This window comes from Bidens hawaiensis, unplaced genomic scaffold (genome assembly GCF_021521415.1).
Source record: "Bidens hawaiensis isolate Kalapana, Puna unplaced genomic scaffold, B.hawaiensis_p1.1 tig00025381_1, whole genome shotgun sequence".
NCBI lineage: Eukaryota > Viridiplantae > Streptophyta > Magnoliopsida > Asterales > Asteraceae > Bidens > Bidens hawaiensis.
Window position 1 is genome coordinate 244,689 of NW_027494054.1, and position 10,312 is coordinate 255,000.

General features: G+C 43.2%; 1 protein-coding gene across 1 annotated transcript in view; it reads left to right on the forward strand.

Moving 5' to 3' along the window:
- The first annotated feature begins 811 nt into the window (after positions 1–811).
- The window catches only part of LOC143571473 (nicotinamide/nicotinic acid mononucleotide adenylyltransferase-like), a 46,575-nt gene continuing 37,074 nt past the window's right edge, over positions 812–10,312 (forward strand). The window contains exon 1 of the mRNA XM_077056887.1: positions 812–845. The gene's annotated coding sequence lies outside the window, so the exon portion shown is untranslated. The remainder of the gene's footprint in view (positions 846–10,312) is intronic.

Consider the following 10,312-nt stretch of genomic DNA (forward strand, 5'->3'; position numbering starts at 1 on the left):
GTGAGGGTGGGACGAACGACGGTGGTGCTGCGACAGTGGTGTTGGTGCTGACGTGAGGGTGGGACAGGCGGTGGTGGTGCTGCGACGGTGGTTCAACGCAGCTTTTGCGGCTGCCGTGAGGGTGAGGACGGAGGGAATGAACCGAGGGTTAATGTGTGAACTGTGAACATTGAAAGCTGCGGCTGCTTGTGTTATGTTTTTGAAGGGAGGGGGTTTTTATATTATATATAATATAAAATAAAATTAAAATAAAAATAGAATTAAACTATCGGATAATTCGGATATTCGAAAAATCTGAAAACTGGTATCCGAATCCGAATCCGAATTTTCGGATATCCGGGATTCGAATATTCGAATTTTCGGATATCTGAAAATTCGGATAGTTCGGATACGGATAGTCGGATAATTCGGATATGGATTCAGATTCGGATAGTTTTGAACACCCCTCTATTATAAAAATCCATCCTGACCCAATACCATCATGACCCATACCCATCCTGACCCATCACGCAAATCCAACCCAACCCACTCACATTGCCACCTCTCACCCTTTAACCTTCAAAACCCATTGCACTCCTTTTAAAAAAGTGTGTTTTAGTTTTCCTCACCACATAAGCTAATCCAAACATTTTTTTGAAAACTTCTTTTCAAAATAAGTCCTTTTAACAAAAACCCCCTTTTCACTTAAATAAGCAATCCAGACACACCCTGAAATCTAAAATCAATAAGGTGGAAGCCCTAGTTTGAAGGCGGGATCTAAAGCTGGAAGCCGAATTCTTAATTTGATTAATTTGGTTCTAAGGCTAGATTGCACTTCCGGTTGAACCTATATTTAAGCCTTGAAGGTACGCTTCTGATCAAATGTCTCTTCATCTCAACTTAAATCTGCAGTATCATTCTTTAAACCCGGGATAATACCAGTGTGTTAAAGCCGTAAATGAACCAGCAAATACTGGTGAAAAACCCTCACAAAACTTAATAACGAACATTTTAAAAATCTGGTAAACTCCTTCTAAATATGTATTTAAACCAACTAATGGCCCATGAACAAACTACACCACTTTGTTTAAATGACCAGAATACACAGAATTTTTGTTGGGGTGAAACTTCTGAAAATCACCCGATATACAGCCCCAAAACCATGGCCATTTAGTAGCTCGTTTAAAAGACGAACTAGTTAGAAAACCAAACCGACACGTGAGCATATTAACCTCCGGACTCCTAACATTATTTCCACAAGTTAAATGCGTTTATTCAAGTCCTAAACCCTGGAAAAATACCAGCTCCAGCTCACAATAATAAACCGTGTATAAAAAAAAAACCTTTTATGCCGGCACTTTTGTAACTCGCTTAACTAAGAAAACGAGCCCTGCAACCTAAATAATATTATGACTTTTTTTTACAGCCTAAACATAATATTTTTGTGGTATATAATCTTAACCTAAACTATTTTATGAGAAATATTGCTTTACAAACCGAACTAGAGGCCAAACCGGCCAAAACCGGGCTCGTACTCGTTCGTGCAGCTCTAAAATATTTTTGAAACCTATGAAATGTTAGAACCAACTTGTTTTTAACATACTATTACAGGTCCATGCATACTTGATAGCCAAAAATGAGTTTTGTTAGAAATGTACCATAAAGGTGCTAACAGGCTCAAACCGAATCGAAGTCACTGTTTGGGTTCCCAACACCCAAACGTCAATATAAAATTTTTAACAAGTCATTACCATATATTAACAGGTCCAAACATGTTTTGTGATTAAAAACGAGTCTTAAGCAAATGGTATTTTTGGGAGTTAACTTGAAACCAAATCAAATAAGTTACAGAACAAAGAGTTGAGAACAATATATAAACGAAGCTGATATTAACACGAACATGAACTTAAAATTTTGCAATGTGCATCTCTTAAAAACGAGGCCAACTTGTAGGCGTTCGGTAACTCGTTTAAGTGAAAATTAATTTGAAAACAAACCCGATGGATGGCCGTATTAACTTCTGGACATTTAGCATAATCTCTAGAAGTTAAACATGTTATTTGAGTCCATAAAAACCGTACAATTCAGCCCCCAAATGATAATATTGAAACCAGGTGTTAAAAGTCTTCCGAACCAACGCTTTGGTATCTAGTTTTAATAAGAAACAAGCCATACAACATAAATAACATTATGCCAATTTTTTTTACAGCCCTGAATGTAATTCTAATGCTATAACATCTGACCCAAAACTATCTTATGTCAAACATCATTTTTAGAATTGAACTAGAACCCAAAACCGGGCCCGTTAGCGAAAATACAGCCACGAACATATTTTCAAAACCCATGAAATGCCAAAACAACCTATATTTATGTATCATAACAGGTCTTAACATGTATGATAACCAAAAGTGTGTTTTTGTTAAAAAGGGTATTTTTGGAACCAAAGAATACAAGTTAAACCGTAAATACTGGAAAATATAATGCTAAACTTTTAAAACAAAATATTATAGTTTTAAATAGCCAAAAATAAGCAATCCGGAAACAACCCTTGGCAACCCGATATTTAAGGAAGCACAGCTAACCTAAGAGGGGGCAGAATCAATGACCCAAGGTTTGGGAGTCAAGGAACTGGAAGACAGACACGCGGTGGACTGACCTCTTTAGGCAAGAGAGGCGGTAGGAAGAGAGCCATTAGAAAAATAAAAGATAAAGGTCTATGAGGTGTGGGATGTCTTCCCTTCCTGAGTTAGTGCCAAAAGAATAGTAAGCAATGATCATGTTGCCAGCATGCTATGCGACTAGTCGATTATCTTACTAAGCTAAGAACTGGATCTCCATCTAAGAAAGTCAATAGATCTTTTTTATGGCTTTCAGTGCCCCTAGCACGAGATCATCGAACTGCACTTTAATTAAGAGGTTCACTTCACTGCTGGTATGCTTTAGGACTCTTCACTGAATGACGACTGACTAGCGGATTTAGGGAACGAAGATGGCCCTCTACCTACATCTATACTGGACTCCTGACTGTTAAGAAACTTTTGCTTTTTGCCGAGGGAGAAAGGCTTCACTCAAGGTGATAAGTGGAAATGCTAACCGAACACGTCCAAAAAGTCTCGTAACGAGGCTAAAGGGGCTTGATTCAAGTCCTCTGGGTCGTCCACTAAGTGAGGTCTCATTGGGAGAATTGGGAAGAGAGAAGGTCAGCCTCCCACTATGTAAGAGAAGAGCTTTTCTTTCATATTCACTTCTATAGAATAGATAGAATAGCCGCAGCTGAAGCCAAAGATCTTGCCCCCAACGGGACATTTTCTTCAACAACTGAACTAGCATCACCGTTCTTAAGCCTAGACTTTTTTTGGGGTTCCTCCTATTTGTCTTTACCCAGCGGCAAGACGCTTAGTTTTGTCGGAAAGGGAATGCTTATTCCCCTCTACTGTGCGGGTGCTAAGACTAGGCGAAGAATGAAATGAATCAGTTCTCGCTTGACCTACCCGAGCCTATAGTTCTTCTGAGTTGTCTAACATCCTTCGATGACAAGCCGACTGAAGGAAGACGCACCGGGAGCCTACTTCTATCTCATCAGATGCAGGCGCATAGGCTATAGAATCCCACCTTATTCTCAAACCTGGTGGTTCGGTTGATTGGAACTCCTTTAGGCTCATCCTGCATAATCATTCTGGCAGTCCCAAGTCCTGCATCCACTAAGAACATTTCTTCCTTTAAGCGTAAAACTTCAAATTTGAAGGCCTTTCCACTGCATAAAAAAAACTTGAATTAGATCTACGAAATGATCGACTCAAATAGATGGTTACCATAAGCTATTTGTTTTCCTCCTCTTCCGGTTCTATTAATAAAAGGCCATCATGGACCAAGATCCAAAGGGATCAATCTTTTACACCGATGTATCTTACTCTCTCAACCAGGTCATCATAAGAAATGCAATGCAAAATCTTTCTGAAGTGTTATAAAGAGGGAAGGCGCGCTACAACTAACATAACAACCTCTTCCTTGCCCCCCTAAGAATCCAAGGGTGACCTTTGGATGTTGTCGTGACACTTTGGTTACGAAGGTTATCGGGGTCTAGGTTTATGGATGGATTCAGTAATCGAAAATCCCTCCAACTCAATCAATATCAACAACATGTCGTGACCGGTTAGGCTTGGTTGATTTTGTCAGAAAAGAAAGTAGGTTTCGGGGGTTCATTGATTAGTACACCCCCGATGCTGGTAAGGTCGGGACCGTGGTCGTACGTCTCCGGTTTGCCGGCCTATCTTCTTTTTGAGATTGACCAGCCAGCTGGGTTGGTTTGGCTATTCTTTTCTATTAAAAAGGAGTCAGTTGTCTGCGCGAGTCATCTTCTTCTAGGCTCCGTTGGACGACACGGCAATCTCGTTTAAATAAATAGATGTCGGCCGTACTTGTGATGGTTCCCAAGGATCCAATATGACCACTTCACTTAGGTCTACGTTTCCACGATATTGTTCTATGGAAGCGGGCGGGCTGTTAGAAGTTCGGCCCGTTTTTTTGGTGTCGTAGGGGAGGGATTGACCTTTCTAACGCATATTCAGTCGTACCGGCATAGCCCCACTGATTTCTTTTCGACTGGAGCATCCAGCAGCGCAACCCGGTTCTACTTGACTAAGCCCGTGCTCGTCCAAGGAGGGAGTTTGCTTTACCCAACCCCCTTTATGATAACAAGGCAGAAAGCCCCGACCTGACATTCATTAGTTTCGAATGAAGAGTGCCCTGCTGCACCTACTCCTATCAAAAAGCGAGACTTTACTAAACAAGAAAAGCCCCTTCTATCTTCTTAGTAAAGCGCTAACGCGCGCCCTGCAATCAAACTCAAGTTTCGCCTTGATCGATACGACAACCTTACTAATAGAAAGGGTCAAAATGCGCTCAAGCAACCTATCTTACTAATATAATAAAAGGGCCTATCTAAGCCCTATGGTTGTAAAGCTACAGCTCGAAAGCCAACCATACCTTCTATGTTTTTAGTAAAGGGCCTTTTCAATAAGGCTCGCGCTAGGCGCTCACGTTTTTTGGCTTCCCTAAAATAGCAGATTTTTCAGTTGGTAAAGACCCGCCCCTTGTTTCAGTCAGAATGAGTCCCCGGGACCCCGGGACATTGGCTTCCGCCAACAGTGAACTATTAAGGATCGCATCCCGCGCATATTCTACATTATAGCCTGCAACTGATTCAGCTTCCGCTTCTGGGAGATCAAACGGAGCTCGATTAGTTTCTGCTAGACAAGAAATAAAGAACATAACCAATACAGGGAACAAGGGAATACCGGACCATATCTGCTTTTGCGCCATGACAATCTCACTCGAATTACGGGGACCTACACATATTAGTACAGTATACCGGGGTCCCCGGCCAGAAGCACATGTGCAAGTTTCCCTGCATGTGGCTCGTCCGTGCTTTTCTATTCCGCTTTGCCGCCTATTAAGAGAATAGGTCCCGTTCAAGCAGTCCTCCTTTCTTCATCTATACCAGCTGCCACACACGAGCCTATAGAAAGGATTTAGTGCCCCTCTCTAGATAAGAAGCAGAACGCGCCATCACCTACAGCCCTTTCCTCTGCCGGGGACTTACACGAAATGAAAACGGGCGGCATCGCCGTATGCTCCACTTTTGTTGCCCTGGTTTATATCCCGGAGTACTCCTATGGCCGATCTGTCACCCAACCTACTTTAACAACCTAAAGGCGTCCCGTTTGGAGAATGACCCCTTATGGCACGTCTTAGTCAGTTATTCTCGCAGTTCAGATAAGATTCGGACCGCCACTTCTCTGAAAACATGGTTCTTGCCCCCTCTCTCCTCTCCCCTTTGAGCTCGTCCATTCGTTGGGTGATCCCTTGCTCTCACGTTTGAGTGTTTGCTCGTCGTTTAGGCCGGTGAGTGAGATTTCTGCTCATTGCAGTCACTTCCGGGCTTCTTCGCACCTGGATAGTACTAGGACCCTTGTGCCCCGTCCCTTGATCAGATAAAGCTGCCCGCCCAATGACCCACAACTAAAAATGAGCCTTGCGACGAGACGCGGACATCCCCCATGCTGCGGTTCCCTCTGGTCCGTTCCCGGGTTGGGTTAGGGGAACATCGGAGCGATTTCCTTCGCGGATCCAAACGCGCTCACAAGGCGCACAATAAGAATAAGACCAATAGAGACTTCATAAGGGACCATTTGAGCTGTAGATCGTAATGCTCCTACAAAGGCATATTTCGAATATAGAGGAGTGAAAGTTCCCAACAATCAATGACTTTTAAATTTCCTTATATGAACCGTACTAGCACGTCCTTTGTCACCCCCCCACCGCGCTTACGGCTCTATACCCCAACCCAACTTGCTCTGGCCCCGGGTCCTTCCTTTCTATTACTCGGTAAGCGGACCGTAGGAGCATGGCGTATCCGCTTTTGACTGATAGAAAGCATCTCTTATTTGTCCCTCCTGCCCGAACCCACAAAAAAATCTAAATAGATCAAGTTTTTCTTGCCAGGAGAGTTGCGTCGGAGACATCTTTTTCTGATGAGGAGGCTTCATCGTCCGGCTCCTCGTAAATGATGTTAGGATGGGCCGGCCCATCCTCGGAATCCTAAAAAAAGAGAGGGAACATAATCACTTTCTTTCAGCGACATATCTAATCAGACTGAATAGGATTTTAAGAGTTGTCACAATCATTCACATCCCTTTCAGTAGGCATGAAGGGCGCGGAAGCTACCGTTTCTAGATTGCAAGCAAGCTAGCGAGACTCTCCTAGTAGAGAAGGAAAGGGGCATTCGGGAAGCGACTAGTCGCTTCTGGCGAAGCTTCTAGAAGGCCGATCACTACATAGAGAGATCCATATACCAGTCATGAGCGAGAGCGAAGCCTAGAGAGGCGCAGGGCAGTAGCTTCTAGGATGAAGCCGAGCCACTAGTGGAGTGGCCAAGGAGGCCTACTATACCGATACTGGATTAGTAACCGGTGAAATCCCCAAATAAAATTTCAGTGAACTATTGAAGCTATCAGTGTGATTGATCAGACAAGTACCAAGGCTTTCGGTATACTTCTTTCATTTCCGAATTTGCTTGCGACAAGTCCTAGCATTAGTATGAGTTCGTTGACCGCGTATGGGTGATCCATCTTGATGACGAATTCCACGATAACAAGAAATAGAAATTAATCGTTCGATGTCTGCTCGTTCTCCCCTCTTCAATTCCCAATGAACAACATGATCTTGACTTATCAATTGTTCAATTTGGCCGATCTGATACTTAGTTAATTCTTTTATCTTTATGTTCCCACTGATACCTAATCGATAACGAACCAGAATGGCTTTTTTAGGCCCAATTCCATCTATTTTTGTTGAGGCAATTCTTACTTGTTCATCGGCAACTGATATAGCTCCTGAAATATATAACATTCTTGATCCTTCCTTTTACTAGTTTTCTCGTCTGGAATAAAAAAAGATTCTCCGCTCTGCTCCTACTCCTTCTTCTCCTTTAGGATAGGGTCGGCGTTGGTCCTTTTTTGCACTAAAAAACTAGTCAGAGCAACTAACTGTCTACGTACGAAATTTACGGAACAGGGATAAGAAAGCAGGCGGGATAAAAGAAGAGCGAGGTATAGTGAGAAAGCTCACCCCTGCTTTTAGACGATAAAGCCTTCTTTTACATCCCATCCCCTAGACAAATCAATAGGAAATGCTACAAGCCATTGTTGTTCTTTTGACGATGAACCACTCCGGTACAACAAGCTAAAGTGACCTCTACGCTTCGCCCCCGGTACGTAGGGCCGCTCCCCGTGTGCTAGAGGGAGGACCAGAAAGTTTGTGTTAAGCATATAGTTGGTTCTTGTCTTGTTTAGGCATTTGGTGCCCTCTCTGCCGGCCTGCTTAGTGGCAGAGCCACCTTCTTTGGGGTTAGTGAGGAGGACAGGACAATCCCTCACTCCGGCGGTTTCTTTATTTCTTTCCAACCAGATTCTACCCGGCCCGGTCCTATTTCAAACAAAAGAAGCAAAGAAGGGAAATCCTCGTAAAGGCAGCAAGGCATGTCACCTTCGAATTGAGTAGTGAGTCTTCTTCCTACTCTCTACTTTTGTAATAGAAAGTAGACTCAAGCCTCACCCCTCCATGTATGTGAATTTTCCGAATCTAGTTATATGGACTGATCTTTTTCTTTTTCTGGGTCTATTTTGATAGATAGAGATAGACAGGAACTAAGCAATAAGAACAGAATACCAAAGGCTTACTCCCTTTTCTCTCTACTCTATCTATGAAGGCTATGAAGGAATTCGTTCATAGAATTCTTTTTGCTTGCACTTTTTTATTGAATAGGTCTTCTCCCTTCGATCCGCGAAGTAGGCAAGCAGGAATCTCTCCCCCTTTCTATTTATGGATAGAAAGAATATCTCCTTAGGAGAGTATTTTATGAGTTGACTGTAACCCGAAGACTTCTTTCAATCGATCTAGTAGGTAAGAAATAAGATCTTCGTATAGTTAGAATTAAAGCGAAACCACTAGGTTAGATCTCGTCTGTGATCCATGGGCTTGTTAATTGAGAGAGAAACCCCTACTATTGATCGTGGCCTTCATTGAGTGCATTTTTGGCTCTTTGACATAGTAAGGCGGGAAGGCATGAGCAAGGCACTTACAAAGGCCTTTCACAGCTCAAATCCATGCATTAAGCCGCTAATCCCTTTTCTAGCAAAGTCCCAGCAGGCTACCTCATCGGGAAATTCAATTCTTTCACCGAACCCAGGGGGCACGATGAATACATTGATTATCTGGGTCCGATCATCGCTAGAGGCCCGTCGACTATAATACACTGTTCGAAATTGATTCGTTTTTTCCGAAACAAAACGGGATTGGCTATCTTAACCTTAGCAGTTTTGCGAGCAAATGTAGACGAATGCTTGCAAGACCAGCAAAGCCCTACTTATTAGGAGGGGACTCTTTGGCACCTTAGAGAAATTCCTTTACCTAGGGGATCAAGTGGTAGTTGATCAATGATCTAATATCTTTCGGTATAGGGAGAAGGTAAGGGCTTAGGGCATGGCAAGAGGGTTGTTAAGCTCACATCCGTTGTAAGACTTTGTAAGAAATGCTGGATTGTGCCCTCCGAGCAGAAGGTGTCCTCAGGGCTTAGTTGGGTTTGAGTAGAAATCCTGATTACATCGAGTGGAGAGGCCTTAGTGTTCAACGCACCACGTCCATCCTTATGGAAGCCATCTGGACAACTTCCCCTTAAACCTTTTCCAACCCCAGAGAAGAGAACTTCGAGGATACGCGGTAGACATGCTTTTCCCAATAATCTTCAAACTTTTTGCTTATGTAATGGGGGAGGTACCGGCTGATGTCTTTGAAGACATTCAGAAGGACGTTCGAGATATGGAGGGTTGCTTTGGGTTTGATCTGAGATGGGTGGGTTCATGCCAGGCTGGGTGTAGTTGCCAAGGCAAGATTTGATACCCATCATCTCAAGGAGTACACCCAGACTTCAGCAGCGCTCGAGAAAGCTACAAGTGCATTGGCTCAACTTGAAGGAGAGTTGTCTCGGCGTAGTGAAACTGCTTCTGCCCATTTGGTGAACAACTCTGTTGCTACTAAAATGAAACATTTTCCCCTCGAGGGAGTGGTTATTTTCCCGATGAAATCGAGGGCACAAGTTTGAAATGGGTAGGGAGCTCCACGGCTGGAGCATGTATGAGGTTGCTTTGTAGTTGACAAACCTTGCACCTCTTAACAAATGTTGCTGAATCTATATCCATAGAGTACCCAAGGGTCAATATGTCTGGGGCGTGGGCTTCCTCGAGAACCTGCCGCACATCCTCTCGAGGGATGGAGAGGATGGCCATTATAGCCCTTCTTTTAAAGTTATCCTTGCTTAGCAAAGAAGCGAAATGCCCTTCTTTTCTTTATTCCAACTACATCTTTTGTTTCAAAGGGGAGGATTTTGTGATCCAGAAAAAAAATGCAATAAATATAGGGCTTTCTCCAGTCTTCATAATAGAATGCTCTAAGGCACATTCTGCTGGACATGGGTAGAATTTACATTGGAGGCAAGTTTTCTGAAATTTGTTGGCTTCCTCTAATACTGCAGCTGAGAGTTCTGCTTTGATGGAGGTACATATGAATATTATCCACTCGGGAAATGGGCAAGCAAATCAACTAAGGCTTTACTTTTCATTGCGTTGGGAGTTACACATTTCATGTCATAACCTGCTAGAGTGAGGAACCGCCGAGCAGCTCTCCCTATGAGTATAGTATAGCTTGAGACATTAAGTGTTTGATTGGGTCACATCTTGTCACAATATGAACTGTGAAGGACATGAAGTAGTGACGC